The sequence below is a fragment of the Oryctolagus cuniculus genome, chromosome 19 (assembly GCF_964237555.1).
Source record: "Oryctolagus cuniculus chromosome 19, mOryCun1.1, whole genome shotgun sequence".
Classification (NCBI taxonomy): Eukaryota; Metazoa; Chordata; class Mammalia; order Lagomorpha; family Leporidae; genus Oryctolagus; species Oryctolagus cuniculus.
The window spans coordinates 63,945,378-63,971,893 of NC_091450.1; the positions used below are offsets into that span (position 1 = coordinate 63,945,378).

General features: G+C 38.7%; 1 long non-coding RNA gene across 3 annotated transcripts in view; it reads left to right on the plus strand.

The window, feature by feature from the left end:
* The window catches only part of LOC138846855 (uncharacterized), a 62,252-nt gene extending 36,220 nt beyond the window's left edge, over positions 1-26,032 (plus strand). Inside the window, exons 2-5 of one of the 3 annotated variants that reach the window (XR_011384357.1) lie at positions 2,666-3,231; positions 3,577-3,732; positions 4,270-4,348; positions 20,198-26,032. This is a non-coding gene — a long non-coding RNA (uncharacterized lncRNA). Of the gene's footprint in view, positions 1-2,665; positions 3,232-3,576; positions 3,733-4,269; positions 4,349-17,033; positions 18,851-20,197 lie in introns of those variants that run through there. The other 2 variants (XR_011384355.1, XR_011384356.1) reach the window with 2 other exon arrangements.
* Positions 26,033-26,516: the final 484 nt, after the last annotated feature.

Here is a 26,516-nt window from a genome sequence, read left to right on the forward strand (position 1 = left end):
TATTAACACTCTTATATATGATGTCAGTGATCACATGAGGCCCTTGACATGGTCTGCCTAGGCTATGGGAGCCCTTCAAATCCACAAACTACTTCAGTATTAGACAAGGCTATAAGCAAAGTGGAAGTTCTCTCCTTCCATCAGAGAAAAGCACATCCTTCTTTGGCGGCCATGTTTTTCCATTGGGATCTCACCCATAGAAGTCCTTCATGTAGGACAGTTTTTGCCACAGTATCTTGGCTTTCCATGACTAAAATGCTCTCATGGGCTTTTCAGCCACACCAGAAAGCCATAAGGGCTTATTCTGAGAACAGAGTGCTACTTCAAGCAATTGTCATTCTATTAGTAAGACTTAGGTATTTTCAAGCAATGAGAGCTTAACAACAATACCAGAAAATCCAAGACTCAATACACATGAAATCCTCATTTCCTAGCTCAGTTACTAAAACAGCAAAGAAAAAAACCCTTGAATAGGAGAATTAGCACACATACTCACCCTACTACTTGGAGCAGTTTAAATGTATTGAGAAAAGTAAAGGTCAAGAATCAAATCTCTAAACTTTTTTGGGGGGAGATTTTTTTTCATTTTTTTTAAGCTTTGATTTAGTAAATATAAATTTTCAAAGTACAGTTTATGGATTACAATGGCTTTCCCCACCCCCCATAACTTCCCTGCCATCCACAACCCTCCCATCTCCTGCTCCCTCTCCCATTCCATTCACATCAAGATTCATTTTCAATTATCTTTATATACGGAAGATTGATTTAGTATATATTAAGTAAAGATTTCATCAGTTTGCACCCACACAGAACATAAAGTGTAAAATACTGTTTGAGTACTAGTTATAGCATTAATTCACATTGGACAACACATTAAGGACAGAGATCCCACATGAGGAGTAAGTACACAGTGACTCCTGTTGTTGACTTAACAATTTGACACTCTTGTTTGTGGCGTCAGTAATCTCCCTAGGCTCTAGTCATGAGTTTCCAAGGCTATGGAAGCCTTTTGAGTTCACTGACTTCAATCTTATTTAGACAAGGTCATAGTCAAAGTGGAAGTTCTCTCCTCCCTTCAGAGAAAGGTACCTCCTTCATTGAAACACTGAGGAAATCTCCAACTAAATGCAAACTGTAAAAATAGAAAAGTTGAAACAAGGAAAATTACAATCAAAGATGGGTTAAGAATGTCAAAGATCAGATTTCAAAATTCAAAGATAAAAATTTCTTGTGAGTCTTTTCCTATCAGAAAACCTGGTTGTTTTGATATTAACATTTAACATTAACAAATTCTAACTTCATAACAATATGCCTTTGACATTAATACTTAATTTATAGAAACTCATATGGCCAATTCCATGGTAACATCAGCCAATGTTATTTCACACAGGATCCATCTTTCACAAAACTAGAACATTTTATATTTCTCTCAGCTCATTGTCCTGTTCTGTTACTTTTTCCTTGCCAACACCATTTTACTTTAGGACAAATATTACTCACTTTTCCCCTTAATCAAAACACATCATTTATATTCCATAACTTCATGCATGTCTGTCTATGACAAAGAGATTTTTAAACTTTTCTCTTAATATTGAGTATCATATATTTGTTAGAATTATTCCTTAATCTTAGTTACTCAATATCTAGTGAAAGATTAGTAGACAATGTTAAATTGACATATTTTAATAATTTATGATAGCAGCTACTTATCATCCCAGTGCTTTTTATAGAATTTAAGATGTCAACTTTACATTTAGAAACATTTTCCTTCTTCATATTTACCTAAGTTTTAACAATTATACTTAGATTTAAGAAACCAAACTATTAGACAAGCATGGTTGGGCCATTTTCTTGACAAAAAAAAAACTCTAAAAACTGAATTTTACTTCATATATATGAAGCAGTGCACACTGTTTGGTTTTAGGTCAAAATTATACCTTTATTATTTTAAATGTCTACCAAAAATAAGTAACATTTGCTTGACTAGCATACCTAGGCACAGACATATGTTAATAACTCTGAAAACATTTTTATTTTGTTTTTACAAAAAAATTATTTGAAAGGCAGAGTTATGGGGTGGTGTGAAAGAAAAGAGTACAAGGATGGGCCAGGGCTGGGCCACACAAAAGCTATTAGCTGGAAAATCTTGGTCTCCCACTTGGTTGGCACCCAACTAGTTGGGACATACCCATTGCCTTCTCAGGCCCATTAGCAAGAACCCAGATCAGTAGTACATAGTTGCTGGGAATTCATCTGGCACTCAAATATGGCTGCAGGCATTGCAAGTGAAGGCTTTATCCATCACACTATGCCTACTCCTTTACCAACAAATTTCAGACAACCTAGTGTACCACAGATTTATTTAAGGCATGGGCCCCAAGAGTACTTAGATTAGTTTCTTTGTGTGAGTACACATTTGTCCATGTGCCAAATTATCAGAAATAGTAAGGGGATTTTACATTACAGACACAACTAGTACCATGTACAAACGTGTAACACACATCACAGTTTTCACCCTACAAAATCACATACACAACATGGACAATCACTTACAATGAATCAATTGATGTGGCCCATGGGACACACATTCCCCTCCTCTGCTGTAGATGGGTTCCTCTAGGTGCTGGTGCAGCTTCTCAATTTCACCAAGATGCTCTTCCCACAGGTCAGCCCCTGCAACCATCCCACCAGGACAGAGAAGTGGGAGAGAGAAAATGCTGGTTACTACTTTGCCAGAAGAATGGACTTTGCCAGCAGCCCCTCAGCAAGATCACCATCCTTCTGCCAATCCCTTTGTCTCCTCATACAGGCACCCAGAGGACACTGGTTAACTTTGGCCCAAGAGTAAATGAGCTTTCAAAACCAGAGAGCCTCCTACTAAGAAAATCCCATGGACCTCCTCTCACACAGTTGTCTGCTATGTGAGAGTTTCATGTTTTAGAAAAATAACAGAAGGATTCAAGATAGGACCTACCTAGCATCTGGAAAGCTATGGCCACCTCCTGTATGTGACTTTAAGGATAACAGAGACGGCCTCACTTGACCTGTCTTCTAATATTACCTTTCATTTTACTGATACACAACTGAACATCTTTAGAAAGGACAAATCCTTTTGTACAACCCTTGGAGAGAAGGCTTAATGTAAAAGCACATTATCTTCAACACATCCTACATGGTTAGTTGCTGAAACTGGATGCATCAGACAGCCAGCATTGGTCCATGGGTCTGCAGGTGGGTTACAGGAGGAAGGAGAACCTCCAAGGAAAGAAAAGGATTCAGAAAAACAGGAGGAAAGCTAATGAAAGGTTACATTACCTGCGCATTTCTTTTCTGAAAACTGCAATTGTCTTTCTCTTGGAACTGAGCTGCATCACAGTATTTGCCTGCCTAGAGATACCTGCCCACTTGGTATAACTGCCTTTCATGCATTGGGTATATGTGCACGATGGGGAACTGCTTGCCTCTCTATAACAACATCTTGCAGCTAGAAGCCAGTACTTGTTAGTGCTTGTGCCTAGAAAACTGTAAGAGTGGCCATGGGGACAAGAGATCCTTAATTTTCCCCTTCCCTTGCAGAGCACTGAGGCCTCAGGCATGGAGAATTAAAGGATGTACTTAGAAAGTACCAAGTGTGTGTGCAGCCCTTTCACTTCATACCCACTCTGTGAGAAGGCACCAGAAAGGGAATGGAAAACAAAGCCCGCCAAGAAAGGAAAATAAGTCAAGTCTTTGGTATTCTTCAATTTCTCTTCTTACTTTCACTTAGTTTAGAGATTCTCCCCCTTTAGTTATGTATATATTTTATCCACTACTTCATTTTTAAAGAGGTTAGAAGGTATTTGTATAGTTCAAAGATGCATTTGGCAGCAAGTAGTAGAAAATGCAATTATGGCAGCTTGAAATGAGGGACATTTTTCTTTCTGACTTCATAAGGAGTCCACAACTGGGTGGCTGCTGGCTTTGGTTCAGTCTCAGACAATTATTGCCAATTTTTCTATGCTTCTATTAGATTTTTATGACACAATTCTCATGTTAATATGATATTAATACAAAAATGAAGACGTATTCCATGTAGTTCATAGATACAATTTGGATGTAGCTTTTATTGAAAATACTCCTAATGTGGTTGGCCACAACTGACAAAATAAAATTATACTTCTATTATTAGCCTTGTGTAAGATTTATATATTCTGTGTAGTTTGGAGTTTGGGAGTCACAACTAAAGAAAGACTTTCTACAGTAATATTTTATGTCTTTTACTCTTTTTAGCCCTCCTAATGATCTTGGAACCATCTTGGAAATAGTACAAAGAAGACAAAACTGAAGCTACACCAAAGTCAAATTTAAGGTGGGTTTAAACCTCACTAAAAATAAGAGAATGTGTTGTGTCATAATTTTGCTCAAATAAATGGATAGACATAATGGATTTCTCCTATTATTTTTTCACACTTGATGTTATAGTTAGTTCTAAGTCCATTTCTAAGTAATTTAGCCTTTATTTGTTAAGTATAAGTTAACTATTCAGTTGAGATGATAAAGCAGATTTTGTGGAATATAGTATTATATGCCAGAAACTTATATCTAAAATGACTATTATAGGCTATTTCTGAAGGAAAGTCAGATTTACACCTTGTGGTGCAATCCCCGTAGAAAAGTAATATACATAGGAGAGCGCATATCAAGCTATTACTTTAGCCCTGATAGTATAAGCCCATATTATCACTCATGAAACTTGTGACCATTTTGTTTCAATGATAGCAAAATCACACCAAATAAAAAGCATTATTTTTTTGAAATTTTATAGAAGTTACACAAATTTCATGCATTTCATATGTACAGATTTAGGAACATAGATATACGTCCCATGCAAACCTCCTAATACCCAAGACCAACCCTTCTTCTTCCTCCCTCTTCCATCCCCATTCTTAATTTTTACAAACATCTACTTTCAGTTTACTTAGTTATCATAAGTTCCAGCCTTCATTAAGTATAAATTAATGATAATCAGTTTAATTTCTTTTTTTTTTTTTTGATAGGCAGAGTGGACAGTGAGAGAGAGAGACAGAGAGAGAAAGGTCTTCCTTTGCCGTTGGTTCACCCTCCAATGGCCGCCGCTGCAGCCGGCGCACCGCGCTGATCCGATGGCAGGAGCCAGGATCCAGGTGCTTTTCCTGGTCTCCCATGGGGTGCAGGGCCGAAGCACCTGGGCCATCCTCCACTGCACTCCCTGGCCATAGCAGAGAGCTGGCCTGGAAGAGGGGCAACCGGGACAGAATCCGACGTCCCGACTGGGACTAGAACCCGGTATGCCGGCGCCGCAAGGTGGAGGATTAGCCTATTGAGCCACGGCGCCGGCTCAATCAGTTTAATTTCTAATAAGTTTGCATCTTTTAACTGCACAGTTGAGGTCATTTACATTCAAGGTGAGTGATGATAAATAATGACTTGCCCTTCCATTTTTTGATAAATATTCCTATTGTTAAATTTGGATTTCTTTTGTACTTCTACTAGGGGATTTTCTGCCATCTCATTCTTTCACAATTATGGATATCATTCTGTGTTTCTGTGTGTAGCACATCCTGAAGCATCTTTTGAAAGGCTAGATGAGTGGCAACAACTTCTTTCAATTTCTGTTTGTTGTAGAAAGTCTTTATTTCACCTTCATTCATAAGTGAAAGCTTTGCAAGGGTACAGTATTCAGAATTGAAATCTTTTTTTTCTTTAAAGACTTGGACTGTATCTCTCCCTTCCCTCCTAGCCTGTAGGGTTTCTGATGAGAAGTCAGCTGTGAGTCCTATTGGAGATCCTCTAGAAGTAATCTGGCATTTCTCTCTTGAATATTTGAGAATCTTTCCTTTATGTTTTATTGTGAAAAGTTAGACTACAATGTGTCAAAGTGAAATCTTTTTCTGGTCATGTCTGTTAGGGGCTCAGTGTGCTTCCTGTACTTGGACATCCCTCTCTTTCCCCAAATTGGTGAAGTTTTTGTAAACATTTTACTAAATAAGCCATCTAGTCCATTCTCTCTTTACACACCTTCAGGAAATCCTAAGACCTGGATGTTGGGTCCTTTGATAATATCCCATAGGTCTCCAAAGCTATTTTTACATTTTCTATTTTTATCTTGTTTTGCTTTTATTTTTTTTGGTCTAACTGTAATATTTCCAAATATTTCTCTTCTAGTTTGGAAATTCTTTCTTCTTCCTCACCATGTCTGCTGTTATGGCTGTCCATTACATTTTTATTTGATCTGTTGAATTCTTCATTCCTAATATTTCATTGCAATTTCTCTTCTTCCTCCTCCCTCTCCCATTCCCATTCTTACTTTTACAAAGATTTATTTTCAGTTAATTTTATACTCATGGGTTTAACCCTACACTCAATGAGTAGAGAGTCCACTGACTAGCATGAGAAAAAAATAACATAAACAAATAAACAAACAAAAAACATTGTTCTTCAACAGTCAAGACAAGGGCTGTTCAAAATCTCGGCATATCAAGAAGTGTTCCACTCCTATAGATTAACTTTTAGATATCCCTTTAGTAACCACAGATCAGAGAGACCATATAATATTTGTCATTTTGTGACTGGCTTATTTCAGTAAGTATAATGGTTTCAAGTTGCATCAATTTTGTTGCAAATGACAGGATATCATTTTACCACTGTGTACTATTCCATAGTGTATATATACCATAGTTTCATATCCAATCTTCTGTTAATGGATGTCTAGGTTGATTAAATATCTTCATTTTTAAAGATTTTTTTAATTTATTTTAGAGGTAGAGTTACAGGCAGAGAGAGACAGAGACAGAGACAAAGGTCTTCCATCCACTGACTCACTCCTCACAATGGCTGGAACAGAGCCAATCTGAAGCCAGGAGCCAGGAGTTTCTTCCAGGTCTCTCACACAGGTTCAGGGGCCCAAATACCTGGGCAATCTTCTGCTTCTTTCCCAGAACATAAGCAGAGAGCTGAATTGGAAGAGGAACAGTTAGGGCATGAACTGGCACCCATACAGAATGTGGGCATCACAGGCAGAGGCTTATCCCACTATAGCACAATGCTGGCACCCCCATATCTTAGCTATTGTAAACTGAGCTGAAATGAACATGGGGGTACATATTACTCTTTCATATACCAATTTCATTTCCTTTGGAAAAATTCCAAAGTGGGATCTCTAGATCATATGGCAGATCTATATTCAGATTTCTGAAGTATCTCCATACTGTCTCCCACAGTTGCTGTATCAGTTAACCTTCTCACTAAGAGTGCAAGAGGATTCACTTTTCCCCACACCCTTACCAGCATTACTTGTTTGTTGATTTCTATGGGAAAGACATTCAAACAGGTGTAAGGTAAAACTTCATTGTGATTTTGATTTGCACTTCCCTGATGGCTATCCATTCTGAGCATTTTTTCATGTGTCTGTTGGTCATTCGAATTTATGCTCATCAAAAATATTTGTTCTTTTGCCCAATTTTTAACTGGGTTTTTTTGTTTTGTAGTTGTTGAGTTTCTAGAATTCTTTTTTAATTTTTTTTATTTTTTAATTTTTTTTTGACAGGCAGAGTGGACAGTGAGAGAGAGAGACAGAGAGAAAGGTCTTCCTTTGCCATTGGTTCACCCTCCAATGGCCGCTGCGGCCGGCACACCGCGCTGATCCGATGGCAGGAGCCAGGAGCCAGGTGCTTTTCCTGGTCTCCCATGGGGTGCAGGGCCCAAGGACTTGGGCCATCCTCCACTGCACTCCCTGGTCACAGCAGAGAGCTGGCCTGGAAGAGGGGCAACCGGGACAGAATCTGGCGCCCCAACCGGGACTAGAACCCGGTGTGCCGGCGCCGCTAGGCGGAGGATTAGCCTAGTGAGCTGCGGCGCCGGCCGAGTTTCTAGAACTCTATACATTCTGTAAATTAACCCTTTATCAGTTGTATAGTTTGCAACTACTTGCACCTACTTGTCTGGGTATACAAAGCTAATTGATTTTTTTGTACTGATGTTATATCCTGATGCTTTACAAAACTCTTTTATGAGTTCCAATATTCTCTTTGTGGAGTCTTTTGGGTCCCTTATGTATAGAATCATATCACCTGAAAATAGGAATAATTTGTTTACCTCCTTCTCAGTTTGTATCCCTTTAATTTCTTTCCTTCCTAATGGCTCTTTCTAAATCTTCCAGGACTATATGAAGCAGCAAGGGTGAGAGTGGGCATCCTTGTTTGGTTCTTCATCTGAATGGGAATACCTCCAATATTTTCCTATTCAGTAGGATGCTGGTTGTGTGTTTGTCATAAACTGCCTTGATTATGTTGAGAAATGATCCTTATATACCCAATTTGCTTAATATCTTCAACATAAAAAGGTATTGAATTTAATCAAATGCTTTCTCTGCATCTATTGAGATAAGCATATGATTTTGTTCTTCAGTTTGTTAATGTGATGTATCACATTTATTGATTTTGGGGTGTTGAAGCATCATTGCATACAAATAGATTGCATACAAATCCCACCTGGTTCAGGTTAATTATATTTCTGATGTACTGTTGGATTAGAATGGCTAGTATTCGTTGATGATTTCTGCATCTATATTCATCTGGGAAATTTGTCTCCAACTCTCTTTTTCTGCTGTTTCTTTTCTGGTTTAGGAATTAAGGTAATGCTGGTCCCATGGAAGGGGTTTTGAAGGATACTCTACCTTTCAATTGTTTTGAAAAGCTTTAAAAGAATTGGAACTATTTCTTCTTTAAGTGTCTGCTAGAATTCAGCCGTGAAACCACCTGGACATGGGATTTTCTTTGTTGGGAGGGTCTTTATTACTGATTCAAATTCCGTATTGGTTATTGGTATGTTTAGATGTTTAATGTCTTCATGACTCAATTTTGGTAGATTGTCTGAGTCCAGGAATCTATCCATTTCTTCTGGGATTCCCAATTTGTTGGCATACAGCTCTTTGTAGTAATTCATGATGATTATTTTTATTTCTGTGGTATCTTTTATTATGTTTCTTTTTTTATCTCTGATTTTATTGATTTGGGTCTTCACTCTCTTTTTTGGTTAGTTGGGCAAATGGTGTATCAATTTTGTTTATTTGTTCAAAAAATCAGCTCTTTCATTTCACTGAATATTTTTTATTTTTTCTTGGTTTCTATTTTGTTTACTTCTCTAGTTTTAAGTATTTCCTCTACTAATTTGAGGCTTGGTTTTCTGTAGTTTTTCTAGTTCCTTGAGATGCATTCATATCTCACTTATTTTGGCCTTTCCAATTTCTTGATGCAGGCACCAATTGTCATAAACTCCCCTCTTAATATTGATTTTGCTGTATCCCATTAAACTTATATGTTGTAATTTATTCTTTTTTTTTTGACAGGCAGAGTGGATAGTGAGAGAGAGAGACAGAGAGAGAAAGGTCTTCCTTTGCCGTTGGTTCACCCTCCAATGGCCGCCACTGCAGCCGGCGCACCGTGCTGATCCGATGGCAGGAGCCAGGAGCCAGGTGCTTCTCCTGGTCTCCCATGGGGTGCAGGGCCCAAGCACCTGGGCCATCCTCCACTGCACTCCCTGGCCACAGCAGAGGGCTGGCCTGGAAGAGGGGCAACCGGGACAGAATCCGGAGCCCCGACCGGGACTAGAACCCGGTGTGCCGGCGCCGCTAGGCGGAGGATTAGCCTAGTGAGCCGCGGCGCCGGCCCTGTAATTTATTCTTAATTTAATTCTAGAGTTTTTACTTCTCTTTTGAATTCTTCTGAGATCCACTGTTCATTTACAAGCATGTTGTACTGTCTCAATGTGTTTGCATATGTTCTAGAGATTCCTTAGCTGTTATTATTTTTTGACAGGCAGAGTGGACAGTGAGAGAGAGAGACAGAGAGAAAGGTCTTCCTTTGCCATTGATTCACCCTCCAATGGCTGCCGCAGCTGGCTGGAGCGCTGTGGCTGGTGCACCGCACTGATCCGAAGGCAGGAGCCAGTTGCTTATCTTGGTCTCCCATGGGGTGTAGGGCCCAAGCACTTGGGCCATCCTCCACTGCACTCCCTGGCCACAGCAGAGAGCTGGCCTGGAAGAGGGGCAACCGGGACAGAATCTGGCACCTGACAGGGACTAGAACCCAGTGTGCCAGTGCCACTAGGCAGAGGATTAACCTATTGAGCCATGGCACCGGGTTGTTTTTTTTTTTAATGTTAAAGTCTATTTTGTCTGATATTAGGATGGTTACACTTACTTTTTTGCCTTCAGTTAGCATGGAATATCTATTTCCATTCTTTCATTTTCAAACTATGTGTATATTCATTGGTGAAGTGTTTCTTGTAGACAGCAATTAGATCTTATTTTTTAATTCCTTCAGCCAGTCTATATCTTTGAATTGGAGATGATTTTAGGCCATTTAAATTTAAGGTTACTATTGATAAGTGACAATGTGGCCCTGCAATTATTTTCATAAATATTCCTATTGTTTACTTTCTATATTTTGACCTTTTACTAGGAGAATTTTTACCTTCACATTGCATCATAATGATGCATATCATGTTGTGTTTCTGTGTGTAGCACATACTTAATCATGTTTTGTAAGGTTGGATGAGTGTTAACAAATTTCTTCAAGTTCTGTTTGTTATGGAAGGTTGTCATTTCACCTTCAATCATACATGTGAGCTTTGCAATGTACAGTTTTCTGGGTTGACAGTTTCTTTATCTTAAGACTTGTACTATGTCTCTCTAATCTCTTATATCCTATAGAATCTGATGAGAATTCATCTATGTGTCTAATTAGAGATCCTCTGAAACTAATCCATTTTTCTCTCATTCACATTTTTTATATCTCTCCTTATGTTTTACTGTGGAAATTTTGACTACAATGTGTTGTGGTGAAGATTTTTCCTAGCCATGTGTATTAAGAGTTCTATGTTACTTCTGAACTTGGGCATTTATTTCTTTCTCCAAATTATGAAATTTTCTTTAGTTATTTCAGTATAAAGGCCTTATAATCTGTTCTCTCTTTCTACAGATTCAGGAAATACTAAGACCTGTGTATTGGGTCATTTAATAGTAACCCATAAATCTCTAACACTGTTTATAATTTTTCTATTTTCCTCTTCCATTTGTGTGTGTGTGTGTGTATATGACTGAAACATTTCCAAAGTTTTGTCTTTTAGATAATATTTTTTCTACCTCACAAAGTCTGTTCTTAAGGCTTTCCACTGTATTTTTTAATTGATATATTGATTTCTTCATTTGTTGTATTTCATTTTGAATTCTAAATTTTAATTTCATGGGCAAATTTTTCATTCACGTCATTTACAGATTTCTTTAATTTGTGAATTTGCTTCTCATTGCTTCTGAGTAATCCTATGATTGTTTGTATTCTGTTTCAGACATTTCATCAATCTCTTCATCTTAACATTCTAATATTGAAGTTTCATGTTTCTTTTAGGAAAGTCATTTTGTCTTCCTTATTTTTTAAAGATTTTTATTTATTTGAGATATACAGCTACAAATATAGAGGGAAAAGACATATTGAAAGGTTTTTGTCGATTGGTTCACTACCCAAATGGAAATTATGGCCAGTACTGAGCTGATTCAAAGCCAGGAGCCAGGAGCCAGGTTCCTTGTCCAGGCTTCCCATGCAGGTGCAGGGGTCCAAGCTTTTGGGCCATCTTACATTGGTTTTCCAGGCCACAAGCAGAGAGTTGAATCAGAAGAGGAACAACTGGGAAACAAACTGGTGCCCATATGGGATGCCAGGCCACTGGCAGAGCATTAGTCTACTATGCCAAAACACTGCCTCCAACTTCCTTATTCTTGCTTCTTGAATTTCTGTACTTATTTTTATGCATTTGTGGAGATACTTGTTGATTTTTTCCCTCTTACTGTTCTTACCTTTGAACTAGGCCTCTGTGGTTTAATAGGGTGTCTGCTGTTTCAATGAATACCCAGAGGTGTGTGTTGAGTGTTTCCAGGGAGCTCTGATCAGCGCTAAAGGGTAGGCCAAGTATCCAGGTGACTACCAATTTGGGCATGGTAGATCTCTTGTTAACAGAAAGGGAGGTATTGTCATCTCTCTAACCACACCCTCACTTCCTCTCTAAAAATGTGATCAATGCTTAGGTATTAGCCATCAGTGAATGTGATACTCATCTGAGATTCCACATGAACAAGGAATCTGTGCAGTTCTGAATGTGAGCATGGTTCCCACTCCTGTGACCCACCACAGGTAATCAGGGAGCTCTGAGGGTGTGAAGCTGCACACAGTGATTTCCTTGAGATCCAGCTACACTTCATACCCTCTTATGCAGTCACAAAGTTCCTTCTGTCTCAGCACACAAGGCTCCAACATTCATGAGATGTGCACAAAAGAGCTATGACAGCTGCTACCTACTTTTGTCTAAAATGGTGCCCTCCCTTTCTCATCTGGTTTCTGGGCAGCATTGTAGGGGATAGGGAAAAAGAAAAGTGTCCCTTTCTTGATTGAGTGAGCAGGCATCCTGATCCTCTCAGGGCTCTTGGCTAGAATCAAAGACAGTGTAGTCTTCTAGGATCTCCCTCAGGCTAAATCTCCAGTGTCATGGGCAATTACAGTCTGATCTCACCTTCCTCTCCAAGCTGGCACTTTTTTGGCTCTGTGCTGTTGAGGTTTTGTGCTGTGTCTGTGCTCATTGCTGCACATTTGCACCTTCCACACAGTTCCATGATGTCTCTCCTCCTGCTGCAGAATCTCCAATGGAGATTTTCCTCTAACCCTCTCCTGAGAATGCACTTTCTCCACTTTTTAAAAACTATTTTCCCCTAGCCTATAGCAGCCCATCCTTTCCCTATTCTACTATCTTGCAACCCAGAATTTCTTGTAAGGCTGATTTGGTAATGGTGAAGTCTTTTTTTTCTTTTTTGCTTATCTTGGAGATACTTTATTTCACATTTAGTTTTTAAAGATAGCATCACTGCTTATAATATTATTGGCTGGAAGATGTTTTTTCAGACCTTGAATACAACCTCTCACTCTCTTCTGGCCTATAGAGTTTCTAATAAAAAGTTTTCTGTTAGGGTGTTTTTTCTTTTTATGTAATTTGACACTTTTATTATCTTTAACATTCTCTACTTGTCTTTATTTTTTTTGACAACTTTTCTACAATATACCTTGGAGAAGATTTTTTTGGTTGAGTCTTATTGGGGTATTTTGTGTTCCTTGTATCCTGATGTCCCTGTCTCTTTCAAGACCAGGAAAATTTATGACTACTGTTTCATTTAATAGCTTTTCAATATATTTTACTCATCTTCTTATTCAGAAATCAATATCATGTGAATATTTGTCCATTTAAATCATTAAACCCATATTTCACATAAACTTTGTTCATTCTTTTAAATAACTTTCTATTTGTTTTTTTCTACTTATTTGTTTTTCTTTTTTAAAGATTTATTTATTTATTTGAAAGTCAGAGTTACAGAGAGGCAAAAGCAGAAACAAAGAGAGAGAGGTCTTCCAACTACAGTTTCACTCCCCAGATGGACACATCAGCTAGAGCTGCACTGATTCAAAGCCAGGAGCCAGGAGCCAGGATCTTCTTCCAGGTCTTCCATATGGGTGTGGGGGTCCAAGGTCTTGGGCCACCTTCCACTGATTTTCCCAGACCAGAACAGGAGAGGTGCTGTGATCAGAAGTGGAGCAGCAAGGACTCAAACCATTGCCCATATGGGATGCTGGCACTGCACGCAATGGCTCTAACCACTACATCACAGCACTGGGTGGTTGGGCTATTTCAAAAGTTTTGTCCAGTGCTGACATCATAAATAAGAGTGCCAATTGTTAAATCAACAACGGGAGTCACTGGGTACATGCTCCCCAAGTAGGATCTCTGTCCTTAATGTGTTCTACTATGAAACTTAAAAACAACACTACTAGTCAAAAAAATACCCTATACCTTGTGTGGTTGTGTGAGTGCAGCCTGTTGAAATCCTTGCTTAGTATATACTAAGTTGATCTTCAGTATATGAAGGTAATTGAAAATGAAACTCAATGAAGAGTGGGATGGGAGAGGGAGTGGGAGAGGGGAGGGCCATGGGAGGGAGGGAGGTTGTGGGGGGAAGCCACAACAATACAAAAGCTGCACTTTGTAAATTCACATTTATTAAATAAAAAAATAACTATATAACAAACAAAAAAAAACAGAAAAAAAAGAACTTAGTACTTTACCCTTTTAGTATTTTTTATGTTCTACTTAAAACTATTGGTTAAACTCTATAATTAATACACAATTACTCTTAGGTGTTTAATTAATGCTATAACTAGTACTCAAATAGTATTTTACACTTTGTGTTTCTGTGTGGGTGCCAACTGTTGAAATCTTTACTTAACATATGCTAAATTGATCATCTGTATATAAAGATAATTGAAAATCAATCTTGATATAAATGGAAGGGGAGAGGGACTAGGAGAGGGGAGTGTTGTGGGTGGGAGGGAAGTTATGGGGGGGAAGTTATTGTAATCCATAGCTGTACTTTGGAAATTTATGTTCATTAAATAAAATAAAATATAAAAAAGTTTTGTCCAGATAATAAATCCTTTCTTCCACTTGATGTATTCTGCTTTTGAAACTATTATATTTTTACTTCACCAACTGAAGTTTTCACTTCCAGTATTTCTACTTTGTTATTCTTAATGATTTGTATCTCTCTAGTGAAATATTCATTCATTTCAACATTGCTCTCTCCATTTCTCTTGCATCTCATTAAGTTTCCTCACAATCATTATTTTGAATTCTAGTTCTGCAATTTCATTGATTTTGTTTAGATGATGATCTAATTATGGAGAAATCCTGTGTGCTTTTGGTGGTGTCTTGCTACATTGCTTCAGTTTTACTTGGTCCCCATGTTGATGTCTTTGCATCTGATGTACTAATCCCTTCTCTATGGAGCAAGTTTTATTAGAAAAGATTTTATGGTTTAGATGGCATGTAGAGTATCATTTAATTTGTTGCTTTGTCTTTGATTCTAGGTGAGCCCACAAGGGTAGCCTTTGAGTGATTTCTTTTTATTCAGTGTCAGATGTGTCTATAAGTGACACAGTGGTCTATTCTGATGTAGTTCATAGGATAGAAGTGTGACTTGGAAGTGAATGTGGACTTTCAAGTTGCGTATATTCAGTCCCCAGAGAGTTTGGTGCATTACACTAGGGATTGTGATTGCCAGGGTCTAATTTTTGTTCATATTGACAAAAAGCTGACTGTCCCATTGTCTCACCAGAGAGCTTGGGAGATTTGGGGGGCATTTGTCACCAATATCTGGGGATCTATCACTGTATGATGTGACTGGTTCCTTCTTCAGGTCTTGCTGAGAAAGTGGCAATGGTGCTCAGACTGGTAAAACCAACATTCCTAGTCCCTGGACTGAGAGATGTGAACTGAACCATATCCAGTCCTACAGAATGAGTATAAGGTATACAGAATATTTTGCAGTGGCAGATATAGGTTCAGAATAGAATGCAGACAGATCTTCCTTGGGGTCCACAGGGCCAATTCTAGTTGAGTGGAGCAAATTAGTACTGATTTTTACAGTGCTAGAGTATCCAGGAACCATGGAATCATTATTTAGATCTTTCAGAGTATGAGTCAGGTGTGGGGGATAGTGATAGCCACCTATCTGAAGCAAAGTGATGTAGATAGAGCACTCCAGATATCACATGTGCAAATCACTCCAAAGTTTATAACATAAATGTCAACAGTCCCAGTTCTGCAAGTCAAAGAAACTGACCCCAGTTCTCACAAGACATACATGGATTTTTTTTTTTTTTTTTGCTTTGTGGCCATGGCTCCTAGCACTATGGTCTAGGAAGTAATGCGGGAACTTCCTCATGTCAGATCCAGATATTTTGGGGGCTACTGTTCTTGCTATTCCCAAGTAGCAGAAGAGAACTCCCCTGAATCATATAGAGTCAATGGATACAGCTTTTGGGATTATGCCCAAAACTCCTACTGTCACAGGGGGCAAGACATCTGTTCTATATGGTGTGAGTTGCTCTGACTCTGTTCTTGTCACTTCTAATAGCAGCAGAACAGATATTAGCTGCATGACCCTGGAAAGTTGAGTCTGGTGTTCTGCAGATGTAGGGGACGGGAGGGAAGCTAGGTGGCTTCATTTTTCAGAACCAAATTGTTGCTCAGACATGGTTGGCTCCCAGTTAGCATGAGTTAGGGACTGTAAGATTCCTCAGGCTGGTGCCATGGCTCACTTGGCTAATCCTCTGCCTGTGGCACCAGCGCCCCAGGTTCTAGTCCTTGTTGGGGCACCAGATTCTGTCCCAGTTGCTCCTCTTCCAGTACAGCTCTCTGCTGCAGCCTGGGAGGGCAGTGGAGGATGGCCCAAGTGCTTGGGCCCTGCACCTGCATGGAGACCAGGAGGAAGCACTTGGCTCCTGGCTTCAGATCAGAACAGTGTGCTGGCCCAACAGCCATTTAGGTTGTGAACCAATGGAAAAAGGAAGACCTTTCTCTCTCTGTCTCTCTCTCTCACTATCTAACTCTGCCTGTCCAAAAAAAAAAAAAAGATTCTCCCTCAAGTGAAACTGCCACCAATGGGGCACAAAAAACAACTTTTTACAGTGGGAAGGTGGTAATTCCCAGCTGGCAGCTGGCTGTGCCACACAGCTGGCTGCAGACATCTCTCTGTCCTCAATCCTTATGATGTTCAATGGAATCTCTTTTATGTTTTATCATTTCTTCACTGGTGATATATGTCACAGATGTGTCTACTCTACACAGCTTCATGAGGAGCTATACTAGTGGAACTTCCTTATAGTGACTATGATGCTGGGATGGGCACCCTGATTAAACCATCCTTTGAAATCTGGGTGGAAGTCTCTGTCTTCATGGATTTGTTGGTCTTCACTAAATAGGTGTACTCTGAGGCTGCATGCTGATATTGTTGTCCAGACTACAGTGACACACTTGTTGTAGATTTCCTCAGCATATGTTTCACCTTGCTGGCACCTATGCTGTTTTGTAAATTCCTCTGGAATTCAATTCTTACACTTTCACTTTATATTTCTCCATAGAGGTCTTCCTGCCATTAAGTACAACTCAACCTGGCCTTACATGCTCCTGTTTGATGTCACAGAGACATCAAAGACTGTAAGATTATCTTATCTCTTCAGTGCTATATGCCTCCAAAACCAGTGCTACATGGAAAATGTCAAGCTCTGACATCAACAGATGACACACCTGCAATTTCTTAAAAAAAATTACTGTTTCTTGGAAGATTTTGAAACATTTCTTCACTTCTGTGAATTTGATGTGGCAGTGATTGAAAGAGCAACTTCAAATACCTCTATGATGCCTTCTGGATCTTTCTCCATTGTCTTGCTTATTAACACATGATTGTCTTTTGTCTGAATTGACATTTTTAACAAGACTTTTGTCATTGACATCTGCCTGTCCCAAACATAAGAGTGCTTCTTCTTTCATTCTCTGGCCAACCTAGGAATTTTGCAAGTATTTTTGCCCTGTTCCCTTTGGCTACTGATTATCACTGTAAAATATATGATTAACACCCATGCCACCATTTGAATATATTATGGCTTTGAAGTCCCCTCTGCCAAAATAAAATCAATACACAGTCTTTAAACTCAGCATCACACACTCTCAAGACAAGGATGAAAAACAGTGAAGTTATTTGCCACCACGTAACATACATAGTTTTCAGTTCAGTTCCCCATAGGAATCTCATTTCCATCTGAAATCTCATCAGTATGGCCTTTACTGTCCACATTTCTACCAGCATTCTAGTCTTCTGAGCCCTTATCATAAATTTATGATTTCTCTAGCCTTCTCCAATTTCTTACAACCTTTCACATCAAAGCAATTTCAAAGGTTCCTCCACAACCTCATGTACAATTAATTGCATAACTCAACTTCTTGGCACCAATTTTCTGAATTACCCCACTATTTGTTATTTTACTAAACTACCTGAGAGAAATTTCTTTAAAAAAAGTTTGTTTCATCAAGATGCAGTGGCTTCCATAGTTATATGAGATTAGGTATCATAATTGCTAACCAGGTTCTTGCAGGCCCACAGATATAATTCTAAACAGAAGCATAATATGGTGGACAGTGAAAACAGGATTTACATAATAAATCAACCATTGTTTTGACTTACTCAATTGTGATGTCATAAGCCACCACTGTGATATGCTAAAAATTGTGATGTCATAACAAATCATGATATCCTAAAAACCATTGTGATTTCATAATCAATTGAGAGGTCATAAAACCACTGTGATGCCAGAAATAATTGGGAGGTCATAAACCAACAATTATGATGTCTTAAATCAATCATTTTTGTCATAATCTACTGTAATGTCATAAACCTCCATTGTGATATCTTAAATAATCGTGGTGTCCTAAAAGCTATTGTAATGTCATAATGAAATGTATTTTCAAAAACTATTGTGATACCATAAAAACACTGTGATGTTATAAGCTAAGATTGTGATGATGATTTTGTCATCATCAATTGTGATGTAATAAACCATGATGATATCATAAAAATACAGTGTGTTGTCATAATTGTGAAATAAAAATAATTGTTATGCGGCCAGTGCTGTGGTGTAGTGGGCTAAGCCTCCACCTGTAGTGCTTGCATCCTATATGGGTGATGGTTTGTTTCTCAGCTGCTCACCTTACAAATCCCACTCTCTACCTATGGCCTGGGAAAACAGTGGAAGATGGCCCAAGTGCTTGGACCTCTGCACTTGTATGGAAGACCCAGAAAAAAGCTCCTGGTCCCTGGCTTCATATATGTTCAGCTCCACCCATTGTGGCAATTTGGGCACTGAACCAATGGCTAGAAGACCTCTCTATCTCTGTCTCTGTGTCTCTCTCTGTAACTCTACCTCTCAAATTAATAAACAAAATCTTTTTAAAAATAAAAGAATCATTGTTATCACAAATTTACCATTGTGATGTCATAATAGATCATGAGATTATGAAAATAATTTTATCATAAAAATCATTTTGTTCAAAATCAATTCTGATGTTCTAAACTGCAATTTTAATGTCATAAATATTCAATTCAGATGTAATAAACCTATATTGTGATGTCATAGAAAACCTGATGTCATATCATAAGGAATTGGGATTGATAATTCTAAGAGTATGACATCATAATCAGTGATGTCATAAATCGATGTTTTGGTATCATAATCTGTTGTGATATCACTAACCATTGTGATGCTATTAACCAATAGTGTGATACCACAAATTTACCATTGTGATATCTTTTTTTTAAAGATTTTTTTGGAAAGTCAGTTACACAGAGCAGGGAGAGGCAGAGAGAGAGAGAGAGAGAGAGAGAGAGAGAGAGAGAGGTCTTCCATCTGATGGTTCACTCCCAAATTCGCTGCAATGACTGGAGCTGTGCTGATCTGAAGCCAGGAGCGAGGAGCTTCTTCCAGGTCTCCAATGTGGGTTCAGGTACCCAAGGACTTGGGTCATCTTCTAATGCTTTCCAAGGCAATAGAAGAGAGCTGTATCAGAAGTTGAGGAGCCAGGACTTGAAGGCATGCCCATATGGGATGCTGGCACTTCAGGCCAGGGCGTTAACCTGCTGTGCTACAGTGCCGGCCACTCATTGTGATATCTTCAGGCAACCATTCTGCTATCATAATTAAGCATGACTTCATAAAAACCAGTGCAACATCACAAATCAGATCATCATAATTAATTGTGGTGTCATAAACCACCACCATTTTGATGCCATAAATCAAGTGTGATGTCATAAATCATCATTATGATATTGAGATTGATTGTGATATCATTAAAACCATTTAATGTCATACACCAATAATGGTATGTCATAATTCAAACATTGCAATATAATAAACCATGGCATTGTCATGATCAATGAGAAGATATAAAATGTGACATCATAAGCCTACCATTGCAACATCAAAATTAATTGTGCTGTCATAAAACATTAATCATTTAAAACATTTATCATAAAACATGTATCATTTAATTTTGGTGTCACAAATATAGCTATGCCATAAAACATTTATGTGGTGTCATAAATAGACCATTGCTTTGTTAAAACCATTTGTGATGTCAAAAACCCATTGTTGTTAGTCCAGTATGGTGCCACAGCAGATTAATCCACTTCCTGTGTCACCAACATCCCATGTGGATGCCAATCCAAGTATCAGCTGCTTCTCTTCTTTTCTAGCTAACTGCTCATGAAGCTGGGAAAGCAGCAAAGACGGCCCAAATAATTGAGACCCTGTGCTCATGTGGGAGATCCAGTTGAATATCTTGGCTCCTGTCTTTGGACTGGTATAAACCTACAACTGTGAAGATATAATCCATTCTGTCATAAAATGGTCATTGTTTCAAAATGAACAATTGTGACATCAACTGAGATGCCATAATCAATTCTCATGTCATAAATCATGATTGTCGGGGCGGGAACCATGGCTCACTTGGTTAATCCTCTGCCTGTGGAGCTGGCATCCCCTATGGGCACCAGGTTCTAGTCCCAGTTTCTCCTCTTCCAGTCCAGCTCTCCACTGTGGCCCAAGAGGGCAGTGGAGAATGGCCCAAGTTCTTAGGCAACCAAGTGCACTGCAAAAGCATGGGAGACCAGAAAGAAGCACCTGGCTCCTGGCTTCAGATCAGTGCAGCACCGGCCATAGTGGCTATTTGGGGAGTGAACCAACAGAAGGAAGACCTTTCTCTCTGTCTCTCTCTCTCACTGTCTATAACTCTACCTGTCAAATAAATTTTAAAAAATCACCACTGTTATGCTATAAACCTACCATTATGATGTTATGAATCAATTATTGCTTAGTCATAAATCATGACTGTGATATAAGCCAAAATTATGCCATAATAAGTTGTGATGTCCTAAAAACCATTGTTATGTCATAATTTTACATAAAAAACATGATATAATAAACAATTGTTATGCCATAAATATAGTATTGTGATGTCATTAAGACATTGTGATGTCAACATCAATTATAATGTCCTTAAAGACATTTTGATATAATAAATATGTATTGTGACCTCATAATTAATTGTGATGTCATAAAATCCACTGTGATATCTTTAATCTACTATTATGACTTCATAATCAATTGTGATAACATAAACCAACATTAAATCATAATCAATTGGGGCCAGCACTGTGGTGCAGTGGATTAAAGCCCTGGTCTGAAGCACCGGCATCCCATATGGGCACCAGGTCTAGTTCTGGCTGCTCCTCTATCAATCCAGCTCTCTGCTATGGCCTGGGAAAGTAGTAGAAGATGGCCCATGTCCTTGGGCCCCTGCACCCACGTGGGAGACCTGGAAGAAGCTCCTGGCTTTGGATCGGTGCAACTCTGGCTGTTGTGGCCATCTGGGGAGTGAACCAGTGGATGGAAGACCTCTCTCTCTGTAACTCTGTCTTTCAAATAAATAATGTAAATCTTTAAAAAAATCATAATCAATTGTGCTGTCATGAAAACCATTGATATCAAAAGCAATATTATCATGCCATAAAACAACTCTTGTGATGTTTTAAAACACTGTATTGTCTTAATCAATTATTGTGTCATAAATCATCACTGTGATATTGTAAATGTATTATTGTGCAATATATTTTAATGTCATAAAAACATTGTAAGTCATCCAGAGTCATGCTGTGCATTCATATTTAGAAGCATTGCTGTGCTACTATTGTCCTGAACTTAGAGTTTAGAACATATTCCTGTTTTCACTTTGTGAGGATACCTTTTGGCACACCTACAGCACTATCACTGGGCTCCGGAGGCAGCAAAAATCCAGCAAGGAAGTACCTGATGACACATGTTTTATGTGCATCTAGAAAAGCATGATTTCTTTATAAATTCACCACATAATAGGGACAATAAAGAAGAGAGACATCTTAGGAATACTTCAAAATGGCAGAATATGGAATGAATAGAATTGTACTAGGCTAGCGAAAAATAGTCAAGAAAAAAAAAAAAAGGAAGTACACTCTCAGGGAAAAATTGGAGAAAAAACCACACTAGAAATTCTACAAAGAAAGGGTAATACTGTATACATATGTAGAAAGTGCAAATTCTGGCTGGCGCCATGGCTCACTAGGCTAATCCTCTGCCTTGCGGTGCTGGCACACCAGGTTCTAGTCCTGGTTGGGGTGCCAGATTCTGTCCTGGTTGCCCCTCTTCCAGGCCAGCTCTCTGCTGTGGCCAGGGAGTGCAGTGGAGGATGGCCCAAGTGCTTGGGCCCTGCACCCCATGGGAGACCAGGAGAAGCACCTGGCTCCTGGCTTCAGATCAGCATGGTGCACTGGCCACGGCAGCCATTGGAGGGTGAACCAATGGCAAAGGAAGATCTTTCTCTCTGTCTCTCTCTCTCACTGTCCACTCTGCCTGTCAAAAAATAAAAAATAAATAAAAAATAAAAAATAAAAAAAAGTGCAAATTCACAGCACAAACACAGACACAACACATGACTGCAGCAGCTGATAGAAGCAAGCAGAGGCTTGGAGACAGAGGTGAGACTAGATTGTAGTATTTTGTGGTGATATAGCTGGAGGGAGAGCATTGCATGAGTTAGCCTGGAGCCTAGAAGCAAGAGATTATCAGTGGCAGACCCAGTGGAAGTAAAAGAGCCACATTTATCTCACCTTATTCTGCCCACAATAGCACCTGCTTCCTGCTGAGAAAGTGAGAACACCACTTTTGGGCTTTTTATATGCAGAGCAAGCGGCTGAGATAAGATGTCATCTTCTCAGCAGTACTGGTGGCAGTGGCAGGGAGAGGGCAACATTTGACGAGTGGCTCTTGTATATGAGTGTGATCCAGAGATTCTAGCAGAGGGAAAAATCCACAGTCTCCATAGACTTTGAGCCTGGCTGGGAGGATTGACAGGTGGAGGTGAACCCACTCTGTGCTCCCAGCCCTCCAACATACCATAGGCTCCAGGGCTCAAGCCACCTAGACAGAGGTGGCTCAGGAAACATCTGCCTCTCTTTTGACTTAGAGAGGCTGGCAGAGAAGAGCCAAACCTCTGCACCCAATGACTGAGGGAGCCTTGTGAGCTGAGACTGTGGGGACTTGGTGTCTACATGAGAGGCTACAGGGTATAGCTGTGTCTCTGGGCATCACTGGGAGTGGCCCCAAATGATCAGTGCTCCACATGATCAGTGGTTGCCTGGAGTGGGTCATGGCTGTGGGAACCATACTCAGGGTGAGGACTGTGCAGATAATTTCTGTGGTTCATACAGCAGTGCAGATAAGTGTTGAACACACTGGTAACTAACAAGTGGGCATCACTCAGCTTGGAGGAGAAGAGGTGAAGGGGTGATCGCATCAACAGAGGTGAAAAATTCCCTCTTCTTTTAAAAAGAATGGATCTTCTAAGCCCAACTTGGGTCTTACCCTAGATAATTGCCCCAGCCTATAGTACTGACCAGAACTCCTGGGCCACGCCCAGCACACACTTCTTGGTGTTCCCTGAAAGTGCAGACATTCTACTAAGCCATAGATGAATAGGTCAGAGATAAAAGACATCAAAGGAAAAAAACCAAGACACCACAAATGCCTAAAAATAAATGTAGCAATTCAAGAAACAAGAGAAAGGAAGACACCTTGATCCCCACAAAGGAACACAACAATATATCAACATTAGAATGTGAAGATGAAGAGATTAATGAAATACAGGAAATGAATTCCAAAGATTAAACCTAGGATTAATCAAAAGCAATCTGAAACAAATCCACGAACAAAAGAAAAATGTACATGAAATGAATCAATTTTTCCCATGAAATTGAGATTTCAAATATAAATCAAAATGAAATATTAAATGAAGAACTCAATAGATCAAATATAAAATGATCAAATATAAATAAATATAAATATAAAATAGATCAACTATAAAGTGGAAAAGCAGTGGAAAGCCTTAACAAAAATTCAGTGAGCCATTGGTATTATCTGAACTAGAAGACAAGTCTTTTGAAATCTTTCAGTCAGATAAAAGAAAACACAAAGAAGAAAATAGAAAACTTAAGAACAGTGTTGGAGATTTATAAGATACTATCAAGCAATCAACATACAGTTCTTAGGAGTTCCAAAAGCCCTGGATATAGAGAATGGACTAGAAGGCCTATTTAGTGAAATAACTACAGAAAACAACCCCAATTTAGAGAACCAAAGGGACATCTAATAACAGGAAACACAGACAACTCCTAATAGACATGACCAGACATGACTTCACCATGACACACTGTAGTCAAACTTTCAAGAGAAAAACAAAGAGAAAAGGTTTAAAATGTGCAGAAGAGAAATGTCAGACTACTATCAGAGGATCTAAAATTATAATCAAAGCTAACTTCTCATCAGAAACCATATAGGTTAGAAAAGAATGGGGAGATATAGTCCAAGTCTTAAGAGAAGAAAACTTCAACCCAGAATGCTGTACCCTGCAAAGCTCTCATTTATGAATGAAAGTGAAATAAACACCTTCCATAGCAAACATAAATTAAAATAATGTGTCAATAATTCATCCAGCTTTACAAAACATGCTTAAGGGTGTTATACCCAGAAGCACAGAAAGATAACCATGATTATGAAAGAATATGAAGTCAGAAAACACTCAATGAAAGTACAAAAGTAGGCTGGCTCCATGGCTCAATGAGCTAATCCTCCGCCTTGTGGTGCTGGCACACCGGGTTCTAGTCCCAGTCGGGGTGCCAGATTCTGTCCCGGTTGCCCCTCTTCCAGTCCAGCTCTCTGCTGTGGCCCAGGAAGGCAGTGGAGGATGGCCCAAGTCCTTGGGTCCTGCACCCACATGGGAGACCAGGAGAGGCACCTGGCTCCTGGCTTTGGATCAGTGCGATGCGCCAGCTGCAGTGCACTGGCCGCGACAGCCATTGGAGGGTGAACCAACGGCAAAAGGAAGACCTTTCTCTCTCTGTCTCTCTCTCTCATTGTCCACTCTGCCTTTCAAAAAATAAATAAATAAAAAAATTTTTTAAAATCACAAAAGTAATCCAAAGTAAACAATATAAATATTTATGAAAAAATGGCAGGGTCAAATCGTTATTTGTCAATAGTCACATTGAATGTAAATGGCCTCAACTCTCCAGATAAAAGATACGGACTGGCTGACTGTATTAAAAAAAAAAACATAATATATTGTTTGTGTAAATGTAAGCTGGTAAAGCCACCATGGAAGACAATATGGAGATACCTCAGAAATTTGAGCATAGACCTAGCATATGACCCAGCCATCCCACTCCTGGGAATTTATCCAAGGGAAATGAAATCAGCAAATGAAAGAGTGATCTGTAACCCCCATGTTTATTGCAGCTCAAATCACAATAGGTAGGATATGGAATCAACCCAAATACCCATCAGTTCAAGACTGGATAAAGAAATTATGGGATATACACAGTGAAATACTACACAGCAGTAATAAAAAAACTAAATTCAGTCATTTGCAACAGAATGGATGGAACTGGAAAACATCATACTTACTGAAATAAGCCAGTGACAAAAAGACAAATATCATATGTTCTCCCTGAACTATGACAACTACTAGAGCACCTAAAATGTAATCTATAGAAGTGAAATGGACTCTTTGAGAAGCAATTACTTTCAACACCCCTTGTCTTGACTACAGAAGAATAGTTTCTTTTCCATACAATTTGTTGAACACTTTACTTCTCAGAGAGTTAATCATATGTGTATAAAGTTAACTGAAAATAGATCTTGGTAAAAAACAAGAATGGAAATAGGAGAGGGAGGAGGAAGCGGGTAGGAGATTAATGGTGGGAAGGATCATCATGTTCCTAAAGATGTAATTATGAAATATATGCAATTTGTATTCTTTAAATAAAAGGAATATAAGGGGAAAAAAAGAAAGGATCTTTAAGGGCCAACGAATGGAACAGCAGATTATCCTGCAGCCTGGAGTGAGGGCATCCCATAAAACTCACAGTACAATTGCAACCACTCTCCATGCAGTCATCCATTCTTTTAAGTTGGACACATGCTACAATTTTGAATTGATACTTTTGTTACTATACTCCAGAGTGCTAAGATTAAAAATATTTTGAAGTATCTGTTTCCTTTTATAGTTATCAATTTGAATATATAGCACTGCTTCTTTTAATGATTTAAAAAGTATATGGAATAATAGAAAAACTCTTAATATCAATGAACCTTTTCACATAAGAAATATAACTAGAAGTCATTTTGAATATTAAATTCCCTACTCATTTTTATATAAAATATTGTTATATGCTCATAAGATATATACATATAAAGGAAAAATCATAAGAAAAATTCTGTATGTGTATACATATGTGTATCAGCAATTACTCTTCATGCTACCACTCATTTAATTATTTTGTACTGTTTCTTTCAAGTTTTGTCGGAAGTATGCATCTATGCATATTTAAACTCTTATAGTCCATACAACTTGGATCCATGAGATTTTAATTATCTTCATGTTGAATGATACTACTTATGTCCAGAGAAACATTTATTTATCAC